This window comes from Stenella coeruleoalba, assembly GCF_951394435.1.
Source record: "Stenella coeruleoalba genome assembly, chromosome: 4".
Taxonomy (NCBI): Eukaryota; Metazoa; Chordata; class Mammalia; order Artiodactyla; family Delphinidae; genus Stenella; species Stenella coeruleoalba.
In genome coordinates, this window is record NC_137149.1 from 64738163 (window position 1) to 64752145 (window position 13983).

The 13983-nt window shown below is 45.8% G+C and overlaps 1 protein-coding gene across 14 annotated transcripts in view; it reads right to left on the bottom strand.

Moving 5' to 3' along the window:
• The window catches only part of APBB2 (amyloid beta precursor protein binding family B member 2), a 375114-nt gene that overhangs the window by 72358 nt on the left and 288773 nt on the right, over positions 1 to 13983 (bottom strand). The gene's annotated exons all lie outside the window — the stretch shown is intronic.

Below are 13983 nucleotides of genomic sequence, written 5' to 3' on the forward strand. Positions count from 1 at the left end.
CTGCAGAGTAACTAAGCCTGTGTGCCACAACGACTGAAGCCCACGCACCTAGAGCCCGTGCTCCGCAACAAGAGAAGCCACTGCAATGAGAAGCCCGTGCACCGCAACGAAGAGGAGCCCCCCCTCGCCACAACTAGAGAAAGCCTGCGTGCAGCAACGAAGACCCAATGCAGCCATAAATAAATTTAATTAAAAAAAAATGTAGTAATAACTATCTTCTTGCCTAACTTTCTCTCTGTGTGTGTGCGTGTGTGTGTATGCTTGTGAGTGTGTGAGTGTGTTCAGGTTTTTTTTCTTAGAACAGATTACTAGAAGTAGAATTACAGGGCTAACGGGTATAAACATTTCTAAGCACCTGTATCTAGTATAAGGCAGGGTTTTTTTTTTTTATAGTAAGAAATGTAACCCCTGTGAAATTTGTTACTTGTTAAGCACCTGGGAGAAAGAATTAGCTACATGTTTGTCACTTGTTTCTAATAACAATGAGGCAAAATGTATTCTCTAATAACCAGAAATGAAAAAAAAAAAAGAGGAGAGAAGATGTGCTTTCATGATAATAGGTGTCAGCGTTTGTTACTAGCGCCAAATCCTGAAAGCCTGCAGAATGGATGGACTTGTGAGATACCTTAGAGCACAAATTCCCTTTATTCTTTTATCATTTAGAGATATTTGATTTGAGATCACACTCCCTGTCTTCCTTTTAAAAGTTCAGGTGTTCAATTTTAAGAAATATAGAAAGTATCTTATCCATATTGTAACAAGCAAAACATCCAAGAATTTATAAAGAAAGAAGTTCCTGGGACATACGAGGGTGATCTGGCTAGAGCATCTGCCTAGCTGTTAATCAGCAGGTTTACCAGGTGGCTGGAACTGCGGTTTCTCACCGCAACCTGTGACCCGGGTCTCCTCCTGAGCTGCACATCAACTGAAGAGACCACCTTTTAAGGACAGGAGGGCAGATAAGGTGCCACACTTCTGTGGAGCCAACAGGCTGTTTCTCAAAGAGTGTCTTCTGAAGTTCCCCAAAGTGAACTTCATAATACAATGAAGAAATGCAGCCAACTGTCCCAAAGTGACCACATTCATTCTAGTTCAACCTTCTCTGTTTCAGACCCCACACCCAGACTTGGTGCCTCCTTTCTGAATTGCTAATCACACTTTCTCAGGGGAAAACAAAACATGGAAAGACCAAAGACAACCCCGTTACGCTAACAGAAGGTGGATCCTCACATCCTAAAGGGAAGGACCGAGGTACCTGCGTCACCGCCCGGAGTGGAACGTTTCCTGCCCTACAACAACCGCGAAAGCTACTCAGGACCCTGTGTCCTGGGGAAAGGTTCTGGGAGATGTCCTCACATTTCACGTGCTCATGTGTTTCTGTTGGAGAGAAACTGCCCAAGGGGAAGAGGATGTCACAGGTGCAAGGGCAGCCCCTTACCCAGAACTTCATGGGGCTATGCCCAGGAACTTCCCTCCCTTGTTGGTTCCCAACATAGTCCCTCGTGAGTAAACACGCAATGCCACAACCCAGCCCTCCCCCGTCATTTTCATCTTGTCACGTACCACCTTGTAATGGAAAAACCCAGCTTTTCCGCCTTTACCAAATGTGTGGAGGTTTTCCTCCACACCAACAAGCGATTCTTAGACACCAGTAGGGTGTCCGAGAATTCAACTCAATTCTGACACCATCTACCTGGAGAGAGCGTCAGATCCCGCAGGTTAAGGGCTCAGTTCTACAAGACTGTCCCCCCAACAACTGCCCGCCCCACCTCCTGCCTCCGCCAACTTCACATGCCAACCCCAAGTCCAGGGTGTCGCCTGTACTTCTGGCCGACCAGCTACAGATCGAGGTTCGGATGACCCCCTTGTTGAGTTCAATTAATTTGCTAGAGTGGCTCACAGAACTCAGAGAAACACTTTGGATACCAGATCACTAGTTTATTATAAAAGGACATAACTCAGGAGTAAATAGCCAGAGGGAAGAGATGCACAGGGCAAGGTATGGGGAGAGGGCCTGGAGCTCCCATGCCCTCCCCAGGCGCCACTCTCCCCGGGTTCCACGTGTTCGCTGGCCTGGAAACTCTCTGAACCCTGCCCTCTGGGTTTTGTGGAGGCTTCATTATATACGTGCGACTGATTAAGTCACTGGCCACTGGTGGCTGAACTCAACCTCCGGGCCCTCTCCCTTCCCTGGAGGTGGGCGTGGAACTGGAAGTCCCAACCCTCTAATAAAATGGTGGGCTCCACTGGCAACTAGCCCCCATCGTTAGGTGAGTTCTAGAAGTCACCTCATAGGTATTTAGTCATTTAATCCTCTCCTCAACCCTGTGAGGTCGATAAGAAGTTACTGTACCCATTTCATAGAAAGGAAAGTGAGTGAAGCACAAGGCTGATAAGCGGTGGACCCAGGATGCAAGTTAGGCAGTGCGACTTCTGCACCCTCACTCTTAACCACGCTGCCATATGCCTGAGAGCTTGCTGGAGGGACAGCATCCGATGGGGCTGGGTCTACAAAAGAGGCACAAGAACACAGCCAGTGGTGTCAATACACTTTGAGTGTACCTGGCCCAAGAGCAGGGACAGCCTAAATTATAATCTTGGCTCTGACTTACAGGTACTGTGATCTTGGCCGTATAACTTACGGAGTCCCAATTTTTTTCGTATTTGCAAAAATGGGAATAATAATGATAGCTAACTCAGAGGGTTCTTACAAGGAGAAAACAACATAATACAGGCAGAAAACCTAGCACACAGAAAACACTCCATGAGCATTGCTGAGTGAAAGAGCAAATGAATATAGTGTCACATACATCTTAAAAGGAGTCATCAAAGGGGGAAAATGAAAGGAGATTTGAAATCAGCGTGACCCTATGCTCCAATTATCCTCAGGAGGGTTCTGATTTATCTTTGTTGCTCTGGAAAAATTATTAAGAGCAGCTCCTTTTACTCTTAAAAGTGTCCTAATTTGTATAATAAATTATTATAACTACTCTAGCCAAAATTCCAGTGATGAATCTGGTAAAGTTGCAGGATACAAAATTAATGCACAGAAATCTCTTGCATTCCTATACACTAATGATGACAAATTAAGGAATTTAAGAGAAATTAAGGAAATTAAGGGAAATTAAGGAAACACTCCCATTTACCACAGCAACAAAAAGAATAAAATACCTAGGAATAAACCTACCTAGGGAGACAAAAGACCTGTATGCAGAAAACTGTAAGACACTGATGAAAGAAATTAAAGACGATACAAACAGATGGAAAGATACACCATGCTCTTGGATTGGAAGAATCAATACTGTGAAAATGACTATACCACCCAAAGCAATGTACAGATTCAATGCAATCCCTATCAAATTACCAATGGCATTTTTTACAGAACTAGAACAAAAAATCTTAAAATTTGTATGGAGACACAAAAGACCCCGAATAGCCAAAGCAGTCTTGAGGGAAAAAAACGGAGCTGGAGGAATCAGGCTCCCTGACTTCAGACTCTACCTACAAAGCTACAGTAATCAAGACAATATGGTACTGGCACAAAAACAGAAATATAGATCAATGGAACAAGATAGAAAGCCCAGAGATAAACCCACGCATTTATGGTCAAAGGAGGCAAGGATATACAATGGAGAAAAGACAGTCTCTTCAATAAGTGGTGTGGGAAAACTGGACAGCTACATGTAAAAGAATGAAATTAGAACACTCCCTAACACCATACACAAAAATAAACTCAAAATGGATTAGAGACCTAAATGTAAGACTGGACATTATAAAACTCTTAGAGGAAAACATAGGCAGAACACTCTTTGACATAAATCACAGCAAGATCTTTTTTGATCCACCTCCTAGAGTAATGGAAATAAAAACAAAAACAGGGCTTCCCTGGTGGCGCAGTGGTTGAGAGTCCGCCTGCTGATGCAGGGGACACGGGTTCGTGTCCTGGTCTGGGAAGATCCCACATGCCGTGGAGCGGCTGGGCCCGTGAGCCATGGCCGCTGGGCCTACGCGTCCGGAGCCTGTGTTCCGCAACGGGAGAGGCCACAGCAGGGAGAGGTCCGTGTACCGCAAAAACAAACAAAAAAAACAAAAACAAATGGGACCTAAAGAAACTTAAAAACTTTTGCAAAGCAAAGGAAACTACAAACAAGACAAAAAGACAACCCTCAGAATGGGAGAAAAAAATTGCAAACGAATCAACGGACAAAGAATTAATCTCCAAAATATATAAACAGCTCAAGCAGCTCAATATCAAAAAACAAACAACCCAATCCAAAAATGGGCAGAAGACCTAAATAGACATTTCTCCAAAGAAGCCTTACAGATGGCCAAGAAGCACATGAAATCTGCTCAACTTCACTAATTATTAGAGAAATGCAAATCAAAACTACAATGAGGTATCATCTCACACCAGTTAGAATGTCCATCATCAGAAAATCTACAAACAACAAATGCTGGAGAGGGTGTGGAGAAAAGGGAACCCCCTTGCACTGTTGGAGGGAATGTAAATTGATACAGCCACTATGGAAAACAGTATGGAGGTTCCTTAGAAAACTAAAAATGGAATTATCATATGACCCAGCAATACCACTACTGGGCATATACCCAGAGAAAACCGTAATTCAAAAAGACACATGCACGCCAATGTTCATTGCAGAACTATTTACAATAGCCAGGTCATGGAAGCAACCTAAATGCCCATTGACAGACAAATGGATAAAGAAGATGTGGTACATATATACAATGGAATATTACTCAGCCATAAAACGGAACAAAATTGGGTCATTTGTAGAGACGTGGATGGATCTAGAGACTGTCATACAGAGTGAAGTAAGTCAGAAAGAGATAAACAAATATCGTATATTAACACATATATGTAGAACCTAGAAAAATGCTACAGATGAACTGGTCTGCAGGACAGAAATTGAAACACAGATGTAGAGAACAAACGTATGGACACCAAGCGGGGAAAGCGGGGTGTGTGTGTGTGTGTGTGTGTGTGTGTGTGTGTGTGTATGATGAATTGGGAGATTGGGATTGACAAGTATACACTGATGTGTACAAAATGGATAACTAATAAGAACCTGCTTTATAAAAATAAATAAATAAAATTCAAAAAAAATTCCAGTGAATTCAGCCTCTGGCATAGAAACCAAGGCTTGGATGGGACACTGAGATATGCCCAGGTGGAAATGGGGTTCAAGATCAACAGCAGCTGCTGTCAGTACAGCATCCTGGTGATCCTGGTGGGGGTGAACCCTAATACACCAGCATTACTGTGGGATGGTCCTCTGCCCTAAAACTAGAAGCCAGGAGCACATTTCCCCACTTTCTCTAATAGCCTACTCGAGAGTCTTACAGCCTGTGAAGACTCAAAGAATGTATTAACAATAAGGAAGGTGAAAAAGAATATTGGCTGCGTAAAAAGAAACGAAATTGAGTTATTTGTAATGAGGTGGATGGACCTCGAGTCTGTCATACAGAGTGAAGTAAGTCAGAAAGAGAAAGACAAATGCCGTATGCTAACACATATATATGGACTCTTAAAAAAAAAAAAGTTATGAAGAACCTAGGGGCAGGACAGGAATAAAGACGTAGACGTAGAGAATGGACTTGAGGACACAGGGAGAGGGAAGGGTAAGCTGGGACGAAGTGAGAGAGTGGCATGGACTTATATACACTACCAAATGTAAAACAGATAGCTAGTGGGCAGCAGCCGCATAGCACAGGGAGATCAGCTCGGTGCTTTGTGACCACCTAGAGGGGTGGGATAGGGAGGGTGGGAGGGAGATGCTAGAGGGAGGGGATATGGGGATATATGTGTACATATAGCTGATTCATTTTGTTATAGAGCAGAAACTAACACACCATTGTAAAGCAATTATACTCCAATAAAGATGTTTTAAAAAAATTAAAAAATAGAATGTGAAAAAAAAAAGAATACTGGCTGCTCTTTTGTCCTTGAGTCCAAGAATACATGGATTTCAAAAAACAAGAGCCCTCACAGTATGATTACTTTTCCGTATATAATTTAGTATCTGATCTGAGAAGCTTCACCGCTGGTCTCTACGGACAAAGGAAGGGGAAACGGGTTTATGGAAGGGAAACTCCACTAAGCAGCGAGCTCCGTTTCCTTACAAAGAACCAAGCGGCAAAGAGCAACCTGCGCTATTTGGTGCTGCCCTCGTGTGGCTAGGAAGGTTTATAACCAACACCACTTTTCCTTAAACTCGGGAATTAGAATCAGCTCTGTGAATAAACACTCATTTCAGAGAAGAGGAGGAGCTCAAAATATTCAATCAAAATATGTAATCAAATGTTTAATCAATCTGACTTTTCAAATACCTTTTTCTTTTTTTTTTAAGTTACCTGTTGGTCATTTTATTTATTTTTTAACATCTTTATTGGAGTATCATTGCTTTACAATGTTGTGTTAGTTTCTGCTGTATAACAAAGTGAATCAGCTATAGGTATACATATATCCCCATATCTCCTCCCTCTTGCGTCTCCCTCCCACCCTCCCTATCCCACTTTTTTCAAAATTTGCAAAAAATATCAACATTTGTACTTATATCAATGCTCATTCTTCAACAGTTCTTTACCAAAAGGGCAAAAATGAGTAATGGATGGTTCAGGGTATGGACTGTGTCATCAGATGGATCTAGATTCAAGTCATGACTTTGCTACCTACGAGCTGGTGACTTTGGGGAAGTCACTTAGGTCTCTAAGGCTTCGTTTTTTCATCTGTAAAATGGGAATAATAATAGTACCTATACTTTATAGTATTGTTGTTGGACTAAGTGAGATAATGCAGGTAAAATATTTAGCATAGTGCCTGGCATGTAATAAGAACTCAACAAACCTTTATTATGCTATTGATAAATTTTAACTTTTTCTCTACGTGTGGATTTTAAAGATTTCTCTAGTTTAACAGCTCTCGGCCAAAGCTAAAACATCCAGAGGGCTTTGTTAAAACACAGAAGACTGGACACCATCCTCATCGTTTCTGATTCAGCGGTCCCCAAACCTGCATTTCTAACAGCCTCCCAGGTGACACTGAAGTTGCAGGTCTGAGGACCACACTTTGAGAACCACTGCTGTCCACAGACGGCCCCTTCCTTACTCAAAGTCATGCTGTTCCTACGACTGGAAAGGCGAATCTGGCAAGTTAGTTAACCTCTCTGTGCCTCAGTTTCCTCGTCTGTAAAAGGTGGGTACTAAAAATCCCTGTCTCACAACAACCTATCTACGCTGTGAGGATGAACAGGGCAGGGTTTGCTGCTGTGCCTGTTGCTGCTGTTAGTTATTACGAGCATTTAGGGAACCAGGGTCATGGCTGAACTGGGAGGGACCCAGCTCTTGGCTTGGGGCTTCCTTCTCTCCCACCGGGTTTCTCTCCCCCGCCCTGGAACCAACTGTCATATCCTGGTTGGAAGCACACATCCTGTTTCAACTTCTGTTTCTTTGAGTCCTCTATTAATAGAGACTGACGCCTGGGGAGAACCTCTTCCTAAGACATGTGTCGAGGGGTAGAACTCAGTGCCAAGCCTTGGTTTCCAGGGCCAGACAGTCCCGGGTCCGCATTCCCATCAGTGGGAGCTCAGCCTCCACGAACCTAAGTTTACTCAGTTGCAAAATGACAATAACCGTAAGCTCAGAGCACTTCCGGGAGAGCCAAAAAGCAAACGAGGAAGGTCAGGGCTGGGGCACTGCAGGCCCTCAGCAAATGTTCCCTCTCTTCTCTCTCTGGCTGCAGGAGACCCTCTCATGGCCGCCTGTGTTCTCCCACAGGCCTTCCACTTCTCCTTGTCTGAGCTTCGACGAGGACAAGCAAGATGAGAGCCTGCTGGCAGAAAACTGGGGGTCTCGTTCCTAGACCACGAGGTGGGGCAGGGGATGGAGGAGGGGAGAGACGAGGGAACTGGAGCTCCTGGAGCTACAGTCGGACACAAACCTTGCCTTCTCCCAGGCGAGCCAGCCTCCGTGCACGGCACCAAAGAAGATGCTGCTCAGATGAGCGCAGTCTGTGAAGTAGCGCATTTGAGGCCCAGAACACAGTCAGTGCTCTACGTAACTACGGAGGGATGATGACGAAAAAGTAAACGATACCGGAATTGACAGCGACACTAAATTATAGGCATGAAAAAACTGAGAAAATTTAAGAGAAGAGCTACAATTTGGTCTAGCGCTACAAATGTAATCCTAATGAACTCTCACTTATAGGAACTGCTTACCATTTAAGCCTAATTACCCTGCAGCACAATAACCACTGTGCCTTCAAGTCAACAAACGTTTACCAAGTGCCTATTAGTTCCTGGAGACATAGAGAAATGAGTGCGACGCGGGGTAGACAGAGTGGGAATCCACGACACGGCAACGAGAAATAAGGGGACGCAGAGGCCCACGCGTGCGTTGGTTGCTCATGGAGGGAGGAGCCTTTTTTTTTTTTTTTTTTTGCGGTACGTGGGCCTCTCACTGTTGCGGCCTCTCCCGTTGCGGAGCACAGGCTCCGGACGTGCAGGCTCAGTGGCCATGGCTCACGGGCCCAGCTGCTCCATGGCATGTGGGATCTTCCCGGACGGGGGCACGAACCCGTGTCCCCTGCATCAGCAGGTGGACTCTGAACCACTGCGCCACCAGGGAAGCCTGGGAGGAGCCTTTTAACTCACAGAGAGGGAGTTATGGACAGCTTCTGGAAGGAGATGGTGTTGAGCTGAGCCTTGTAGGATGGATGGGTTCATTCACAGAGATTTACTGACACCTGCTATATGCCAGGTACTGGAGACACATCAATGAACCAAAGAGGCCAAACACTCTGCTCTGAGTAGTACTGCAAAAAACTGGAAGGGTGTATTTGTTTGGCTGTGACACCAGAGGTCACACAGCTCTGTGGACATGAACCACAAAGAGTAAGGTACAGTGGTATGGGGGGAGGGGCTGTGAGCACCGTGGTTTAGGGCCCAGGTTTTCATGTCACTGCCTTGGGATCCAATCCCAGGCTGGCCACTATGAGCAGTGTGATCTGAGCCAAGTTACTTAATCTTGGTGAGCCTCAGTTTCCTCATCTGTTGCAGTGAGGATAGCGGTATGGACCTCCTGGGGGTACTGGCATGATTAACGGGAAGGCTTATGCTAAGAACAGGGCCTGGTCCATCGGGAATGCTCACGGAAAGGTGGCTAGTGTTTTCACAAGGTCTCTGATCCCTGTCAAAAGTGTCAGGATTGAGGAACACCACCAACAGTCAGGCAGTCAATCCTGTTTCGTTTTTCCAACTAATGATCTAACCTCACTACGGCTATACCTTGGGTGCCTGGGGGTGGGGAGAGGCCCAGGGCCTGGGGAGGAGCAGGGGGTGGAACCCTCAGGTCCACCTAAGAGTCCCCGGACCTCGGAGAGCCACGGATGGGGCTTCAGCAAGTTCTAAACCTCCTGCAAATATATCCAAAAGTATGTGTGTGTTTGCATACTGCACAGCCTCTGGGGGAGCAGAACCTCGGAAATGGCAGGCACTGCCATTAAAAAGAAAGGTGAGGGAAGTCCAACAGCCAGTTTTGAAAACCAGTGACTGTTTTTGATGCAATGTAAGCCCCCTCGATATTACCCTTGATGCTCCAGCAAAAGTTTGCTACAGAGATGGCTGACGTCAGGAATTAAGAGAAGGGTGTACTCCTCCCCTGGGGAGATGCTTGGTGCAGAAAAAGTAGTGGTGGAGGCCTCAGAGTGGAGAACAGGGAGTCAACACAAGAGAAACATAAGCCCAGGGAACGGGCGGAACTGTGCTGGGGAACCCATGGACATCGCAGGACACGAGACTGGGATTCAAGCCCATTTCACCTGGATTCTAAGAGCATATCGATCCTGCTGCTGCCTGAGCTACGCAGAGCTGCTCTGCGGAGACTCTATATCTGTGCTCTTGGGGTCAGGTGGAAAAAAAATAAACATGTTCTCACTGTATGTGACTATGAGGAAGGACCTTTTGAATAATCATACATCCCACGTAGAAACTGTGAGAGAATCCTTGTTTATTTCATCCTGGTGGCCACAATAACATACCCATTTAGGGTACATTCATCATATTTGATAGCCTACGTCCTGGGATCTCTCCCTAAGGATTCAGAACAGCCCTCTGCCCTTTCCCTTCCCAGTTACTGCATCAGAGACAGCACGAACCTGACTTCTGCCCACAGACCGATCGCTGGACCATCCAGATTTTTTTTTTTTTGCGGTACCCGGGCCTCTCACTGTTGTGGCCTCTCCCGTTGCGGAGCACAGGCTCCGGACACGCAGGCTCAGAGGCCATGGCTCACGGGCCCAGCCGCTCCGTGCCATGCGGGATCTTCCCGGACCGGGGCACGAACCTGCGTCCCCTGCATCGGCAGGCGGACTCTCAACCACTGCACCACCAGGGAAGCCCGACCGTCCAGATTTTGCCAAGAAATAAGGCAGCCAGTAAACGAAGGGCTGTGACCTCAAATGACTTTTAGAGTCTGTTCTAAAAATCCATAGGCTTTTCAAGGTTCAAAATATCTTCCCTGGACATGGCTTCCGTAATAGGGAGGTCTTTAGCAGATCAGAGTTTGTGGTCATGATACATAGAAATGTAGATCATTGTCATTACGGACACAGTTTGAAATAAAATTAGGCTTCATCTGCTACTGCTTTTCTTTGAAGCACAGAAATGCTTTCTAAATCCAGCATCTCAATGGGCTCGGCCAGAGAGGTGCCTGGGGACTCTGGAGTGGAGCATGACCCAGTTCTCCATCTGGCTGAAGCAAAGAATCAGCCTGATTAATTATTCAGCACGGCAATGACCTCGGCAGCCAGGGAAGACCCAGAGAGCATTTCTACACTGACCCCAATGAGCACTTCAGCTGTTCCTTCTGCTTCTCCCCGGGCTGTCTGCAACATGGTGAGCATTCGGGCAGAAAACAAGACACCTGGCCCTTTGGGGCTCTGGGCCCGCAAGTGCCATTTACTTAACTCTCCCTCTTGCCTATTTTTCAGAATAAGATCACCCTACTGGAAAGATACATCCTATGCTAACATTCTATGCTGACAGCTTCTGCTACAAAGAGGACAGTCATCATAATAACTACCACGCATGTGGTACTTACAGCGTGCCAAGCACTAAGGACTGATCCATAATTGAAATATCGTCTACAATGCCCACCTCCCTGCCTGCCTGCTCCCCTGGTTCCTGATGGTCAGTTCATGGAGGGGGGTTCCCAGCGGGGGTCAGCGCTGTCTCTAGTAAATAACGGGCTCCGTTCCTAGTAAACACTCTGGAAACCTATAAGGTCAGAGGGCAGGAATGCCAACCAGATTCCCTATATTCAGGAAATGCTCAGAGCATGCGCAATGACAGGGACTCAAAGCTAAATTATCTAATAGAAGGAGGGGAAGGTGCACCACCGTTTAGAAGCAGTGCCCGCAGTCATCTCTCATGCACAACGTGGAGCCATACAGGTTTCTGAGATTTAAGGCTTCGGTGACTTTAAATCCTTAAAAGAAAATGTAAGGATTCTTTCAAAGCCCTGTGCCTTGATTTCTCCCTCTTTGTGCCATTCCCCAAGTCAGCTCCTGCCTGCGACGACTATTCCGCAACTGCTCCTTCTGCTTTATAAAAACGCTTGCTGACTCACCACTCTACCACATCAAGAAAAGCAATCATTCCGAGATTTACCGGAAACGAGGTTTGAACCACTGATGTGCCGAAGGGCACGCGCAAGGGCAGTCACACTGGGAGGACCGAGATCTGATTCTGCATGACTTTAAATATTTAACAGTCTCTGGGGTGTCTCTGCTTCCTCACGCCTCCTCACTGCACGGTCTCTTTGGTGGATGAGCTAGTCCAACTGGGCAGAGCTGTAGCCTGGGTTCCTCCTCTCCCCTCAGGTTGGGGGGGTGGGATTCCCGCTGGGGAGTAGGACGGTGCCAGTGCACTGGGTTTTGACTTTTAACTTCAAACACACGTTTGAGCAGCACTGAAATCATGACACCAACAGGTCTTGCTTTTAATTTAAGACATAAGACATGCATTTTTGCACAGCAGTGAAATCATGATATCCATATGCCTTAAGCATATTTCTAAGTGTTTATTATTGTCTTAAACACAATATTCTCACTGCAGCACTATTTACAATAGCCAGGACACAGAAACAACCTAAGTGTCCATCAACAGATGAATGGATAAAGAAGATGTGCCACATTTATACAATGGAATATTACTCAGCCATAAAAGGAAACGAAATTGAGTTATCTGTTGTGAGGTGGATGGACCTGGAGTCTGTCATACAGAGTGAAGTCAGTCAGAAAGAGAAAAACAAATACCGTAGGCTAACACATATATATGGAATCTAAAAAAAAAAAAGGTTCTCATGAACTTAGGGGCAGGACAGGAATAAAGATGCAGACGTAGAGAACGGACTTGAGGACAGGGCGGGGAGGGGGAAGGGTAAGCTGGGACGAAGTGACATATATATACACTACCAAATGTAATGTATACACTACTATATGGACATATATATACACTACCAAATGTAAAATAGATAGCCAGTGGGAAGCAGCCACAAAGCACAGGGAGATCAGCTCGGTGCTTTGTGACCACCTAGAAGGGTGGGATAGGGAGGGTGGGAGGGAGGGAGACACAAGAGGGAAGACATATGGGGATATATGTATATGTATAGCTGATTCACTTTGTTATAAAGCAGAAACTAACACACCATTGTAAAGCAATTATACTCCAATAAAGATGTTAAAAAAAAATTTCTCAGTAGTGCTTAGGTGAGGGGATTTCAGAACGAGAAGGAGGAGGGAGGGAATTTGCATTAATTTTGTTCCTATGATAGAGGCTCTTCATTGATTACCTAATTCAATTTAGTTTAATTCTCACAATGAAGTGAATGAGGTATTCTACCCATTTTTGAGAAGAGGAAACTGACTCCTAAAGGAACCCTGGCAAGTTTAAGGCTTCATAAAACATTTTGGAAAATCTGACTTTGCGGCACTGTGGTCGTCACACTTGATGCTAACTAACACTTGTGAATGTGGTGGTGAGGAGGGGGCTGAAGTGGGCGAGAAAGAGGTGGCGGACAACAGTGTCACACGCAGCATTTATTACGAGTGTCTGTGCACACATTACACAACGAGTGGGAAAAATCCACTTCTCCTTTACTACTCACCCAGAACGCTTCACTTCTGACCCTTCTCGTCACCAAATGTGAGGGGGGTTTTCCCCACTCCAAGCAAGTCTCTGCAACACCGGCTGGGTGTGCTACAATTTAACTCAATCCTGACACCATCTGCGTGGATAGACAGTCAGATCCCATAGGTTAAGGGCTCAGACCCACAAGGCTGCTTGCCCCACACACCCGCTCAGACACCAACTGCAAGTCCAGGTTGTCACCTGTGCTTCTGACCAACCAATCGGCTACAAATTGGAGGCTCCCGTGACCCCCTCCTCGGGTTTGATTAATTTGCTGGAGTGGCTCACAGAACTCAGGGGAAGTTTACTTACTAGCCCACCAGTTTATTATAAAAGGGTATAACTCAGGAACATCCAGATGGAAGAGGACAAGGTGTGTGAGAAGGGCGTGCAGCCTCCAGGCTTTCTCCAATCATGCCACTCTCCCAGCACCTTCACGTGTTCCCCAACTCAGAAGCTCTCTGAGGCCTGTACTTTAGGGGGTCTTCATAGAGGCTTCACATGATGAAGGTATGATCAATCATTAACTCCATTTCCACCCCTCTCTGGAGAATGGGGGTAGGACTGAAAATTCCAAGCTTCTAATCATGGCTTGGTCTTTCTGGTGACCAGCCCCAATCCAGGAGCCTACCTAGAGTCACCTCATTAGAACAAGACACTGCTATCGTCCAGGAAATTCCAAAGGATTTAGGAGCTCTGGGTCAGGAACCAGGGGCAGATACATGTGTGTGTGTGTGTGTGTGTGTGTGTGTGTGTGTGTGTGTGTGTGTGTGTGTGT